We start from the raw sequence: 13,622 nt of genomic DNA, 5'->3' as shown, positions 1-13,622 counted from the left end.
GCAAATAAAGTCATGGGCCCACCATTGGCTTATAGTCTAGTGGGAGTGTTTTCTCTGGTCGGCAGAAGAAGTTAAAGATTTGAAGCATGAGGATACAAGCTGCTGTTGCTGGCTTGAAGATGGAGGGAGGCACACGTAAAAGAAAAAGAGATCTCAGCTGTATAACTGCAAGAAACTGAATTCTGTCAACAACCAGAAAGAGCTGGGAAGCTGATTTGTGCCGCAGAGCCCCTAGATGAGAACTCAGTCTGGCTAACACCTTGATTTCAGACTTGTGATAATAAGCAGAGAACTAGCCACACCTTGCCAGAATTTTGGCCTGCAAAACTGTGACCTAATACATTGCTACTTATTTGAAGCCACTATGTTTGCAGTAATTTGGTATGCAGCAATCAAAATTAATACAGCTTGTTTCTGCTCCACACGGCTGGCTGGAGTAGATAGATATGGAGCTGGAGATCTATTACCAAAATGGCTCACTTACATGGCTGGCAAATTGGTGCTGGTTTTATGTGGAGTCTGTCAGATGGTGCTGAGGGTTATAAGGCATCAGTTCCTCTCCATGTGGGCCTTGCCACAGTTTGCATGGCTTCTGTACAGCAGGTGATTAGCTTCTATGAGCAACAGTCCCTGGGAACAAGGATAAAGTAAATGGCAATTTTATGACCTAGGCTAGGAAATTACATAACATCGCTTTCACCATATTCTAGGGCTGGCAGTCACAAAAGTCTGCTCAGGTTTAAGAGGAAGGGACATAATCCTTAACACTCCATCACAACAGTTTCAATGTCGTACTGTAAGAAGTACATAAAAATGAGATGGAATATTTTGTATTTGAAACATATAATTACATACTGATTTAATGACTCACTCCTATCTCAATACCCATTTTGTTTGTTAAAATGTTAACATTTGAAGGAAACTTGTAAGTGATAACAGTACAAAGAAAAGCATCACTGCACCAAAGGTAAGTCAGGGATGTGAATGTGTTTGGATATATAAGTCCCATAATGACAAATGTCAAGAACACATGCTAACTTTAAATTTCTAGAAAATATTCAAGATGTTATGGAGAGTGAAAATAAAAACTAAGATCTATTTGAGTGCTAATGTGTTATTATAAGTTTAAACTATGTTGTTAACTTGATTTATGCTACCACTGATTTCTTGAGCACTTGTTCAATATATAGCAACATGTAGCATTAACCATAGTTACATCTCCTACGTTGCATATTTTGGTTTGTATTTTATGTAAATGCTATGAAACCAGGAAAACTATTATATAATATTTAGGCAACTTTTTCATTACAGAATTAAGCACTCATTTAGGTTTATTTTTTCCCAGAAAGTGAATAAAATTCAATGTAATTTTATATACAGAATATAATGCTGAGTAAATATAAAGCAATAATATTAGTCCTTAGCAGATCTAGACTGAATAGAAATATACAAATTACTCCTCTTCATCTTCTACATTTGGATGATTAAAAAATAATTGATCTCATTACTGTGTGAACAAGACATAAGGAAACCACAATTAAATTTATGATAGCACATGCATTCATTACTTAAGTTAAAATTATGGTCACTAGTGTATAGATTTGGCAAAATAAACATTATTTCCACTTTGTGTAACTTCCTAAGGGTAGAATTTCACAACATAAGAGAAGCTTTATATAAGTGACAAAGGCTAGGAAATGCATTTTTCACATTTTAATTACAATTCACATGTCTGTATCTCCTGCTGTGACGTTTTGTTAAAAAGACATCTCATTTGTGAAACTGCCAGTACAGAAATTGACAGATGTCAAGACCAGTTTCCAACCTGCTTAAGTAACGGTTTAATATGGTTTAGATTATTTTATTAGCATTGTCTATTTTTACTATATATCTAAATAGTACTATTACAATTTTGTTATAGTTCTTCTATTGTTATAATTAGATCTATTTATATGATTTATTGTTACAGTTTCAGATTTTATCAGTATACTATTTTTAGAGACGATTTAACTGATGATCTCTCTAAAAAATGTGTCAAGTTCTATTTATTTTAATGAAATGCCTACAAATGCATAGATGCCTAGGGACAATCATGATAGAAGAACTCACATGTCCAGTGAAAAAAATCACTTTGATAGATGTAACTCATAGACATCAACAAATGAACCATTAACTGGGTTAAATATTTTTTTTTAAATATTGCAGTCAGAACAAAACAAGTATTCAAACATGAAAATTACCTCATATGAAGATGAGAAATCCTGAGATCATTTTCTGTAAGACCTCATTGATCACATCTGGAAATAGAAACAAAGATAAGGAAATTATATACACGGAAAAGTTGCTACTGGTGAATCTGCTTATAAAGACTCCTTTGGTTTTATGTTGATAAACATTATTTTAAATACAGTTTATCTCCCTTAAGTAATAGAGAGACATAAATTCAGAGAACATCAGTGTTGACATTAGTTCTCCCCTCCTTCTGCCACCTCAACTTTTTTCAGCCCTCTAAACTGGATATTCTCCTCTGGAAATTAAGGATTTCCTCAGTTACTGGGTAAGTGACGCCTCTCCACATCCTCTGCTTTCCACCCCTTCAGCCCATGGGCTTAGAATTAGATCGATTTCTAAACCTGGGATATGGTAGCCCAGTGACAAGGACAGTGACATGCTTTCACCTTAATAGTCTTGCTACCACATCTGCTCCATGGGACGAATCCTTGGTGTCTGTGTAGTTCCCAGATCAAAGACAGCTCATGCAGTGAGTATTTTGACCCAGTCATCTGGGCTTAGCTTCTGGAGAGGATTCCTCTCTGAAATCCTGGGCAGTTGACCTGCTTGCCCTTTTAGTTTCCTCCACAGAGCAAGGGCAATGATGGATCCTGCTGTTCTGTCACCGGGCAGAATTTCTGCTGCAAAAGGACAATTTACCAAGTGTAGGAGTCATTACCAGATTTCTGAAAAATAATTCTGTCTTAATTTTTTTCTGCTAGTGCTCTGTCTACCTGACAGGTTGCCCCAGTTAAGAGAGTTTTTTACCTCTCTTTTCTCCTCTCTCCTGTCCCTCACTTTCTTACCCGTCCTTGATCTTGAATCCAGTGCAAATTTCAGCCTCAATCTCCATTCGAGGCTCCTGTTGCTATAAGGTACCCATAATGCCACCTTAATTTTACAACAGTTGTCACAAAAATATATTTTACCTTTAAGTAATATGGAAAAAATCCAAAATGTTAATACCATATTCAAAAAAAATTTTTTTTCATTTCTTTTATACTATTAGGATAAAGCAAAGGGAGAAGTGGTCTTCATTTAACTTTCTTCATATTGACTGGATAATCATGATAGAGTATGAATTAAATCAAGGGATGATAAAATAACTAGGACAGAAAAAATGCAACTTAAAATTTTTTTTCTGATACTTCATCTACAAACATTGTTTTGCAAATGTTTTAAAGTCAATTCATTTTCTAAAACATCTTATGACTTTTATTATGATAGTAGTAGGGGTTGGAATGAAAAATTATCTCCCTTATTTCCCTAGGCACTCATTTTACTTTTTAGGTACCACTACTGAAAATTTCTAATTTGGCTCATCACTTCAGTGGGAATTCAGTGCACATAAGGGGCACATATGTAATTGGCAACCTAATTTTTCTGCTTTCATCAAATGGTACAATGCCAAATCTTCATTGAAGTTGCCAGTTAAATGCACTTGGAACCAAACAGCAGCAAGCGTAAGAGATGAAAATGAACAAACTGGAAAGAGTCATTAACTTTCTGTTTTCCTATCACAACACAAATTGTATCAGGAAAATGTAGCAAAGTGGGAAATTCTACTTGAAACGTTAAGCAATCTTAAAAGAGAATAATTCATTTACTTAACTTCTGAAATGTTGTTCATTATAATTTATAAATGGGGTTTCTGGTACAGATTTTTTTTCAACCAAAAATATGAAATAGTTAAAATGAATCAACTTTTCAAAAGTGTATTTTAGGTTATATATTCTCATATGGCTTATTGGTCCAGTGTGTATGAATTCTGGCCTTTATTTGGCAAGCAAAATTGTTATAAAATTAAGGAAGGAATGTTGGCTTTACTTAATACCTTAATGAATAAAGGCAATTGACAGATTTTCATGGTTCTCACTAATTATGAATGCAATTGAGTGTGAAAATTACAATCAGTTGTGGTTACCAAACGTGCCCTTGAAATATCTGGTCCAATGTATAATTCTGAACTGTGTAATATAGAGTCATTATTAAATTACCATTATTGGTGACAATTAAATAGAGAACTGGGACAATAAAAACACCAAAAACTTGCCAATATGATTGAGTATCCTCCTTAAAGGTGAAAAACTTTTTTCTTAAATGCCTATTTATAGCTCTTAAATAAACTACATATTTATTTGCTAGGTTCAAAGTTCAGATCAGGAATATGTCTTCTAACAAAATTTCATTTTGCAGTGATAGCAGGATTCCTTTAGTAAGGACTTCAGGGAAGAGTTTCCTGACTTTTTTCATCTATAAATCCAAGTAGTAAGGGCTTTTTAAATCCTTACTTAACCCTAAAATGGTGGACAGTTTTGTAAACCGTTCTTGCATTAGAGAAAAGAGGGAAGTAGAAGGAAAATGCTGAGGGGTTGTAGATCAGCTTACTCCATAATTATTGAAAGCTATAAAGAAACTGTTAAGACTCTCAACTAAGCCAGGTGGTCTGAATGGGAGGGAGTATGGACAGTAGTGTAAGGCAGGCTTCGGTTGAATTCCAGGTGCACCACTTAATTTGTTCTTTGCATTTTTTTTTTTTTTTTACCGGTATACGGGCCTCTCACTGTTGTGGCCTCTCCTGTTGCGTAGCACAGGCTCCGGACGCGCAGGCTCAACAGCCATGGCCCACGGGCCCGGCCGCTCAACGGCATGTGGGATCCTCCCGGACCGAGGCACGAACCCGCGTCCCCTGCATCGGCAGGCGGACTCCCAACCACTGCGCCACCAGGGAAACCCTGCACCACTTAATTTGTACGAGACCTAATGTTAACTACCTATCCTCCCGAAACCTGACTTTCCTGATCTACAAAACTGAAGAAATGGTACTAGCTTTTTCACAGGGCCTACACACATTGAATCTCAACATCCTTTGTTAGTATATCCACTTAACAATGCTTGATCAAGGGAGCTATCATGTCCTGTATTTTTATGTTATTGATATATTTGTCCACTGGTCCCAACTTTGCTGCCCTTTTTTGATTATATACTTAAGCCACTTTTAATGGATTCTAAACTCTTTGTATGAGACATGGAAGAATTAGGGCAAAAGAAAATTGACGGTAAAGGTAAAATATATGGAGAACGTATTACGAGCTGGCATACACCAAAAGCCTGAGGACATAGCAGTGGATATAGCTACTAATAAAGAGAGAAGACACAATAACTGAGTTGCCAGCCCTAGCCTCCTAGATGTTCTAATTTCCTTTTGTCACGTTTATGAAAAAAAAGTTTTCCACAGTTGTCACCCCAAAGCAGGGTTGTCCCCATACCAAAATCCACATCGACCCCTAATACTCATTCAAAAAGTACACCTTGCCTTTACACTCAATATATTTACATTTCAGAAGTCAGACTATGACCAGATTATTTAGAACGCACACACACATACACACACACACACACACACAAACTTGAAAGAAGCATAGATTGCTTGATTCCTGGAAGCTGTTTGCCAATACAGTAGTGCATCAGATCACAAAGACCCTACAATCTGGGCAGGAGGCTATTTAGAGGGTAAGGGAGGTAATGTCAGGTGCCCAAACTTAGCACTGGGGATGTATTTTCTATCTAGAAATGGTCCTACAAGCCACCAAAATTGGTTAAAAAATGTTTCCAACACACACACACAGAGTTAAATGCACTCCATCTGCTTTATTGCCTGCTAAAGACATAAATATACAGGAGTGGAGATAAAGAAGGGGATGAATGGGAGAGTTCAGGACCCAGGGCAAATCTAAACGGAAATGAGGCAGTGCAATAGGAGGAAGGACCAAGGGAAAATAAACTAGGTAAGCAACAGCACCGTGCATCAGAAGTCTTCTCCACCACTAAACTGGCAAAATATCTCTAGAGGGCCATCAGTCAAATGATGTCAAAATGGTAACTGGTTCTGTTTGTAATCCCTGTGTTGTTGAGGACCTTATGTGCAGGAACACAAGTTCCACTCCAGGCCACAGTCCCAATGCTTCCATTATCCTACAGAAGAACTGAGTGCTGTAAATATTTGTTGGGAGGTGTCATCTGTTAAGAGAAAGGAAGCCAGGTTTCTTGCCTTTGAGGTAAGAGATGTGTCAGGATGTGAATAGCCTGGGTGAGAAGGAAAAGAGGAGGACGCCTCACGGTTTTCTCCCTGAGAGGTGGAAGAGAAAGAAAATAGCATCGGTGGTTTGGAGAGAAAAGATACAGTGCATTTTCAGCATTACCGGGGGCCCCTTCGCAGAGCTTCAGATTCTCCCTCTCTAACACTTTTGACCTGCCAATGCACTTGGACTCGACGCACTCATAAGGATGGGCTGAGTGCAAAGCCAAGTCAGCACGACAGGATGCGGCTTCCCCTAAAATGAAAACTCAGCAACGGGCCAGCAGTGGGTGTGCGCGCGTTAAAAGCAAGAGTATGCGTGCGTGGCAACCCGCGGCCTCAGTTGGCCGAGCGCCGTCCTCGGAGCCATCCACGCCCCGCCCCAGTTTAACCCCTCCCTCCGCCCCAGTTTAACTCCTCCCCCGCTCCGCTCCTATAAAAGCTGCGCTCGCCGCCGCCCTCCTTACAGTCAGGGAGCGCGGCCTAGCCGGGAGGTGTCTCCGTTGTCCCCCACTCAGTCGCACTCCGCGCACTCACACACTTGGAAGCGCCTCCCCACGTCCCTCCCCTGCCCTCCTCTTGCTCCGCTCTTCCCTCTCTCACCAAGAACAGTCGCCGACCGACTGCCAATCCGCCTCTCGCTCTCTCCCTCTCTCCACAACATGACTGCCTGGGAAGCGGTGGCTCAGGCAGAGCAGCAGGAGGATTATTAAATAACGCAGCTCGACTCTGTTCAACTGGGAGTGGAGAGAAGGAGCCCAACGGCCAAGGCAGGGAGGGAGGGCAGAGGAGGGGGGCCAGGAAGGACAACCCCCGTGCTCCGAAGACAGAAATCCCCGCGTGCCCGGGAGAAGCCTAACAAGCGCCGCGGAGCCCTCCAGGTAGTAACGCCCCCGGTGCCCCCGCGCCCGGAGGGTCGCGCTTCGCGTCGCTGCGACACTGGCGCTGGCCTCAGGCGGACGCGGGAGGACCGCCCGGCGGCTGGCCGAGCTGTGACCGGGCCGCCCCGGAGCAGCCCGCGCGCAGGCCAGGGGCGCCGGCCGTGGGCCCGGCGTGCGCGGCGCGGAGACCTGGCCTCGCGGGCGGGGAGGGAGGGAGGCGGACGGGCTCGCTTCTCCGCCGGCGCGCGACTCCCCGCGTGCTGCGTGGCCTTTTCCTCCGCGCTCTTGAGCGCTCGGCTCCCCGCGGCCGCGGCCGCGGCCGCCACTCCGGGGCGATGCGGAGCGCAGCCGGCCGAGAAGGCAAGAGTTGGCGCAGGCTGGTGGCCGCTCCCCTCCCTCGCCGCTCGCGTCCCGCAGGTAGGGGCGGCCGGGCAGCGCTGACGCCGGGGGCTGCGGGCGCCCGGGCGGGGGCGGGGGCGTGGGAGGGGGAAGAGGAAGGAGGGGGCGGGGAGCCGCAGTGCCCGAGCCTGGACGTCCTCTCTCCTCCACCCGCTCGTTCTCCGGCGCTGGCTTCCTGGGTTGGGGGTCAGACGCTCCCCAGCGGCGGCAGGAACAGCAGCGACTTAGCGTGAACAAATTGCTTTGTGGTGGCGTGTCAAGGGCTCCAGGGAGGGGTGTCTGTGTGTGTGTGTGTGTGTGTGTGTGTGTGTGTGTGCGTTCGCGCTCCTGACTAATCAAAGCGTTGGTTCCCCGGGAAAGGAAATCAGTCCCGATCTGAAACCGCAGGTGTCCCCTTGCTCCGCCTCCCGCCACCTTTTGGCATGTGTCCCAGGACTCGTACAAGCAGTGCTATCAGGGGCAGGTGTGCGAGATGGGGTGACGGAGGGATTTGTGAATGGTGCTGCCCTGCGCGTGGAGGCTGAGCCTTGCTGATGTAGAGGACGAGGTATCCAGAGTGAGAAGAAAGGCTATTTATGGCAGAGTTGTGAAATTTCTGCGGGTTTCCTTCCGTGGTTCCTGAGCTTCTCTCTCGCCCTCTCTCCTCCTCTCTCTCTCTCTGTTCCTCTCTCCCATGTCTCCCCTTTTCTTTCTCAGAATTAGAAGCAATTCTGCTTTCCATTTCCCCTCCCCATCGTGGGGCATTGAATATGAGGTGAAGGAAGTCAGAAAATCACTTGTCATTTTACAGGTAGAAAAAAAATGCTTCTTAGAAGTTACCTATCTCTTGCCCTTTAATGTTTGTATGTACTTATTCTACACTCCTCCTACCTCTTCAGGCCACCAGTAACAACACCTACAGGTAGAAAGTACCTACTTGGTTTCAACAGCTTTCATTTCTAATATCTTTACAGTTGGATACCTTCACAGTGATATGTAACGCATATCCTCCATTTCTACCCCTAAGAAAGGCTATTAAAAATAATGCGCACACATTTTACCATAAAGATGGTTTTATTGAAAGCCTTGGGGAAGAAAGAGAAGCAGACACCTAGTGAGTTTATATCGATTATTACTGATGAGAATTACAACTAGCTATTAAGAAAAGACCTAAAGTACTATTAATCTAGTCTACAACATAATTAATTTGTTTCGGTTTCTTTTTGCTTTATGACAGGCAAAAATTCCAAAGACATGACTTGAAGCTTGGAAATGCCTTAGGACAGTGTCTGCCAACTATGCTTTAGCAACTTTATGTTTGTTCTTAGAAGCAGCAACCTGTGTTTTCATGGAACCGATGACGGGGTTGTGACGGAGATAGTAGGACAGTGTCCTTATTATTTTAAATTGGGATGTCTTTAAGCACCTGCCAAGTACAGTGTTTTTAAAGCATTGAAATTCCATATTGCAACCGCCGGTTCAGTAATTTCACGGAGAAGAAAGAGAAGTAGACTGACCAACTTATTGTCAGAGTGATTTGTCTTCATTTGGTATTAATTAAGGAGCTCCTTATTTTGATCAAAACATGCCAACTGTTGTTTTTTTCCAGTGCAAAAGTAGCTTTCCTTTAACAGTCCTGTTTATTTGGAAGACAAAGCAGTGTTAAGGATTTGTTATTTTGATTTGGTTAGATTCATGTTGGTTTAAAATACATTTTTAGCATTGGAGCATGTGCAGTTTTTATATATCACATTAAAACTTGAACTGAGCGCCGCACTCTGAGGGCTGTTACCTTCACTTTCCTGAATCACTGGAATGTAGAAGTAATGGGGAATTTTAAAATGTGCTTGATGAATTATATTATTGCAGTCATTAAAAGTCACATTTATGAATACTTCTTTGATACCATTAGAGAATCAGCAACTGTTTATTATTTTAATAATGAATTTTTTTACTGTAGAATGTTAATTTATATCAAACTTGTGAAGTAGAAAATGAAAAAATATTACATTTTATAGATATTGAACTCCTTATTGCATTTTATCACATAGTGTTCATAATAAAGGGCCTGTCATGTGCAAGATACTATCTAGGTACATAGGACTTCCTTGCTTCCTGCCCTTCAGGAGCTTACTCTCCAGTTGGGGCAAATCTGATGCGCATGGTTGAACAAAGTTAGCAAACCTTGACAATAAGAGGTTGCATGTCTAATGAAGACTGCAGGAGTTCAGAGCATGACAATAACATTTCATACTGGATTTTGTCTGAAAAGACTTCCGGCGTAGGTAAGACTTGCTTGGTTTTGATCTTAAAGGATAAATAGGATTAGTGGCTTGTGGATGAGAATATAAGGTATAAGATGTAAGTCTCCTGGAATTGTAGAAAAGAACATAAGATTTAAGACAGATAAGTTTGTTTTGAAATAGATTTTGATATTGCAAAGTGGTTGAATTTGTTGTGCAAAGTGCAAGTGAGTCTTTTTTTGATGAACAACATTCTGTATGCTGCATTCTTGGAATTGTCAATATTTCTGTACCTAAGAAGACAAATTTTTGATTTTATCTTGCCTTTTAATGAAAAATGTGCTTTATATGCATTTATAAAGAATAATTACTCTAAATATTTAAATATACCACATCACACTAAAGTATTGCATTTCGTATTAATAACAAGGTGGCATGTACATGAAGTGAGGTGTTTGAGTTACATCCTTAGCCAATTCTCCTTAGATTTGCTCTAAAGGAAAGAGTATGAGGTATGTAAAAGAACGACTGTATTCATAGTGAGCAGTCATTGAATGCTTAATATTTTATTCATATAAAATGTGTAACTCATTAATATACTTTCTATAATATTTTTATTTTAAAGTTATTAGAATGCATCTGCATAATAGTTAATCTATCTTTACATTATTTTCCATGAATATATAGCTATGATATAGGGCCTATGGGGAACAATTTTAGAATTGTAGTGACAGTTTTAAAGATGTTTTAATTGTCTTCTAGTAAATAGATTGTATTACTAATAAGAGCATGCTCTGTCTCTGAGCATTTTGAACTTAGTTATTTGCTTTTTGTATATATATTTGTTTATATATATATATATATAAAAGTAAACACAAAACTGTTTAAAATGCATTTCCCCATTTTAAGACCACAAGGGGAAAGATCTGAATTGACATTGAGCCTGTCTATTCAATATGACACCTGAGAAGTATGTTATGATGACAATAAGGAAATAGTACAAATATTAGATATCACTTTCAATAAATAACAGAGTAGAATTACTTTCAGATTAGTTGAATTAAAAGATTTGCATATATATTTTGTCAACAGTGAATAGATAGGAGTTATTACAGAAGTGAAAATCCTATTAAATCACCTATTTCATATTCATGCAGGAATGGGATGATTTCCAATGTAGTCAAAGTACAGACCAGTGTATCTGTTAATTGGTCTCTTTTGAGTTTGGTTTTGGACTATATGTCACAGGTGTATCACTTTGATAATCTCTCCTACTATATGACTGACAGCTTCTGTGTGATCTCCTTACTGGATAGTGACAAAATCTATTTGCTTTATATTGAGGACGTATGCTTCTATCAGCAATATTATCTTCACTATGCGAGAGTGTCAGTTAACAATAAAACATGAAGTCTGCGGTGGGAGAAGCAGTGAGAAAAGATGAGATTGATGAAAGACTAACGAAAGAAGCATACTTCAATATATAGCTTAAACTAACTATAAAACTGTAAAGCTGACCAATCTAAGCTGCAGTTGATACAGTACCAGCATATTGCTATCAGTTCTCACTTTAAAATGACTGTATTTCATTTTAAGCTGTTTTCATATGTGGGCTAAACAAAATGGCAAAAAAAAAAAAGTGGTGGTTGAAAATGTTTACTAGGATCTGTGGTATTACAATAAAAAAAAATCATTTCTGCTTAGGTCTTTGACAGATAAAGTTTGTTGTTTGGCCAAATTCCTGGCCCTATATTTAGATTAACTTAAAATGTACTTTTTTGTTTTGTGTTATTTACACTGTACTAACAATTTTGAAATTTTAATTAAACTTATTAAAATATTTGAACACTGTAACTGTGTTCTGATCTTAAATAAAATCTAAACGTCATTTATAAGGAAACATTTTTGTTACCTAATGGCAAATTCTTAACCTAGGGCAGTAGTTCTCAAAATGGGGTTCCGTGAGCGGTAGCACCAGTGAACTCGTTAAAATGCAATTCCACTGGATGATTGAACCAGAAACTCTGCGCTGGGGTCCCCGACATGATTCTCACACACTCTAAAGTTTGAGAACCACTGACCTCGAATATCTTATAGTGAAACTTGAAGACTGTGTTTTCTACCTATTTTGTATCTAAATACTTTGCTCAACTGGTAGAGATAACTAAGCTTTAACTATTTAGACCTAGAAAATATTACATTCTCCATCAGAAGAATTACATCTTAATTAAAAACAAAAACAAAAACGACTTTCTAATTCCTGTGCACGTTTGTTGTTGATTGGGGAAGCAATACATAAGTGTGGAATTTAACTGGACAGTAATGACCTCAGACTGACCTTATTGGTAGTCATTTATAAGGCAAAAAATATGCACAGTGTACAAAGGTTGACCATTTTTTGTTTAGTTTTGTTGACTCATGTGATACTTTTCGTCTTGGCATTTATAATCATCTTCTCTGGGTAAGACTACAGTTATTTTAGCTGCTCAACAATAGCTTCACCAGTGTGGAATGTTCTCTCAGATGTTCTTACTACTAAAATAAATTTTAGACCACATCTGTACATCCTTCAAGATTAAAGATAATGTGTTCAAATCCTGTGTCTCTCTTAGTATCCTTGTCCCTCACTTCATCCTCCCTCCCCCCTCCACTCCCCCAACCCCTGTCTTTCAGATATGAGCTCAATCATCCCTTCTCTAAGGAAACCTTCCTTGGCCTCCTTTGCTACATTAGTTGCCCTATTATATATTGTTTTAGTTCCATGTTCTTCTACCTTGTGGTACTCATTGCAGTTTAATTTTATGTGTATTTGTGTGATTGGTTCAGAATCATCAGGATTTAACGGTGGCCAGCACATAAATAAATATTGGTTGAATAACTGTCTGCCTTCGTTCTAAGGGTATTTTATGTTTTTCCTAAGACTGACACTTTAAAAAGTATTTTAAAATAAAGGGAGTCCTAGAATATATGTAAACACGGGCGTTGTTTTCCTTTATATTTTGCAAATTATGAGATGTTTATTAACAACAGCAGCAATGGCTGTAATGTGCTGAACATGTCTTCCATGTTAAGCACTTTATATATGTTATGCCATGCAATTCTCTTAACATTATAAAGTTTTGTGTGTATTTTAGAGATGAGGAAACTGACACTCTGTTCTGTGCTCTGCCAAAGCTACCGACACCAAACATTGATTTTTTTTTTTTTTTACAATGATGAAGAAATTATGAAACCAGTGGACAGAAAACGTGAAGGAGTGTATTTTCTTCTTATTCCTGATTTGACTCAGGGCCCAGCAATATCTGTGCAGTATTCACCATGTTGCCACTATCTTCAGCAGTGCTGTTGTTGCTTTTTGGGTGATTGGAAGAAGTGATGGAGGACTTGTAAGGGTGATGCTCCCGTCTTCTTATTGTTCTTTTCAGTACTGATATTTTTTACCCTCAGTGCCACTCAATCACAATTCTTTTACCCCAGCTGGTCAGAATCTCCCAACTTATTAGTGGAAATTTAAGATGTAACCAAGTATAATTTTAAGAATGAGTGCTGGGCTTCCCTGGTGGCGCAGTGGTTGAGAGTCTGCATGCCGATGCAGGGACACGGGTTCGTGCCCCGGTCCGGGAAGATCCCACATGCCGCGGAGCGGCTGGGCCCGTGAGCCATGGCCGCTGAGCCTGCGCGTCCGGAGCCTGTGCTCCGCAACGGGAGAGGCCACAACAGTGAGAGGCCCGCGTACCGCGCCCCCCCCCACAAAAAAAGAATGAGTGCCTT

At 40.3% G+C, this 13,622-nt stretch overlaps 1 protein-coding gene and 1 long non-coding RNA gene across 9 annotated transcripts in view; one reads left to right on the top strand and one right to left on the bottom strand.

Moving 5' to 3' along the window:
* Positions 1–502: 502 nt before the first annotated feature.
* LOC115858160 (uncharacterized) lies at positions 503–2,888 on the bottom strand. Its single transcript, XR_009563866.1, has 3 exons — positions 2,679–2,888; positions 2,241–2,297; positions 503–630 (listed from the first exon to the last, which is right to left on the bottom strand). It is a non-coding gene; the product is annotated as an uncharacterized lncRNA (long non-coding RNA).
* A 3,948-nt stretch (positions 2,889–6,836) lies between these two features.
* CCSER1 (coiled-coil serine rich protein 1) overlaps positions 6,837–13,622 on the top strand; it is a 1,273,261-nt gene continuing 1,266,475 nt past the window's right edge. For all 8 annotated transcript variants that reach the window (XR_009564123.1, XM_030865665.2, XM_030865664.2 and 5 more), the window contains exon 1: positions 6,837–7,230. The gene's annotated coding sequence lies outside the window, so the exon portion shown is untranslated. The remainder of the gene's footprint in view (positions 7,231–13,622) is intronic.

The sequence above is a fragment of the Globicephala melas genome, chromosome 5, assembly GCF_963455315.2.
Source record: "Globicephala melas chromosome 5, mGloMel1.2, whole genome shotgun sequence".
NCBI classification, from domain to species: Eukaryota; Metazoa; Chordata; class Mammalia; order Artiodactyla; family Delphinidae; genus Globicephala; species Globicephala melas.
The sequence above is the reverse complement of the archived record's forward strand: the minus strand, read 5'-3'. Positions and strand labels throughout refer to the sequence as shown.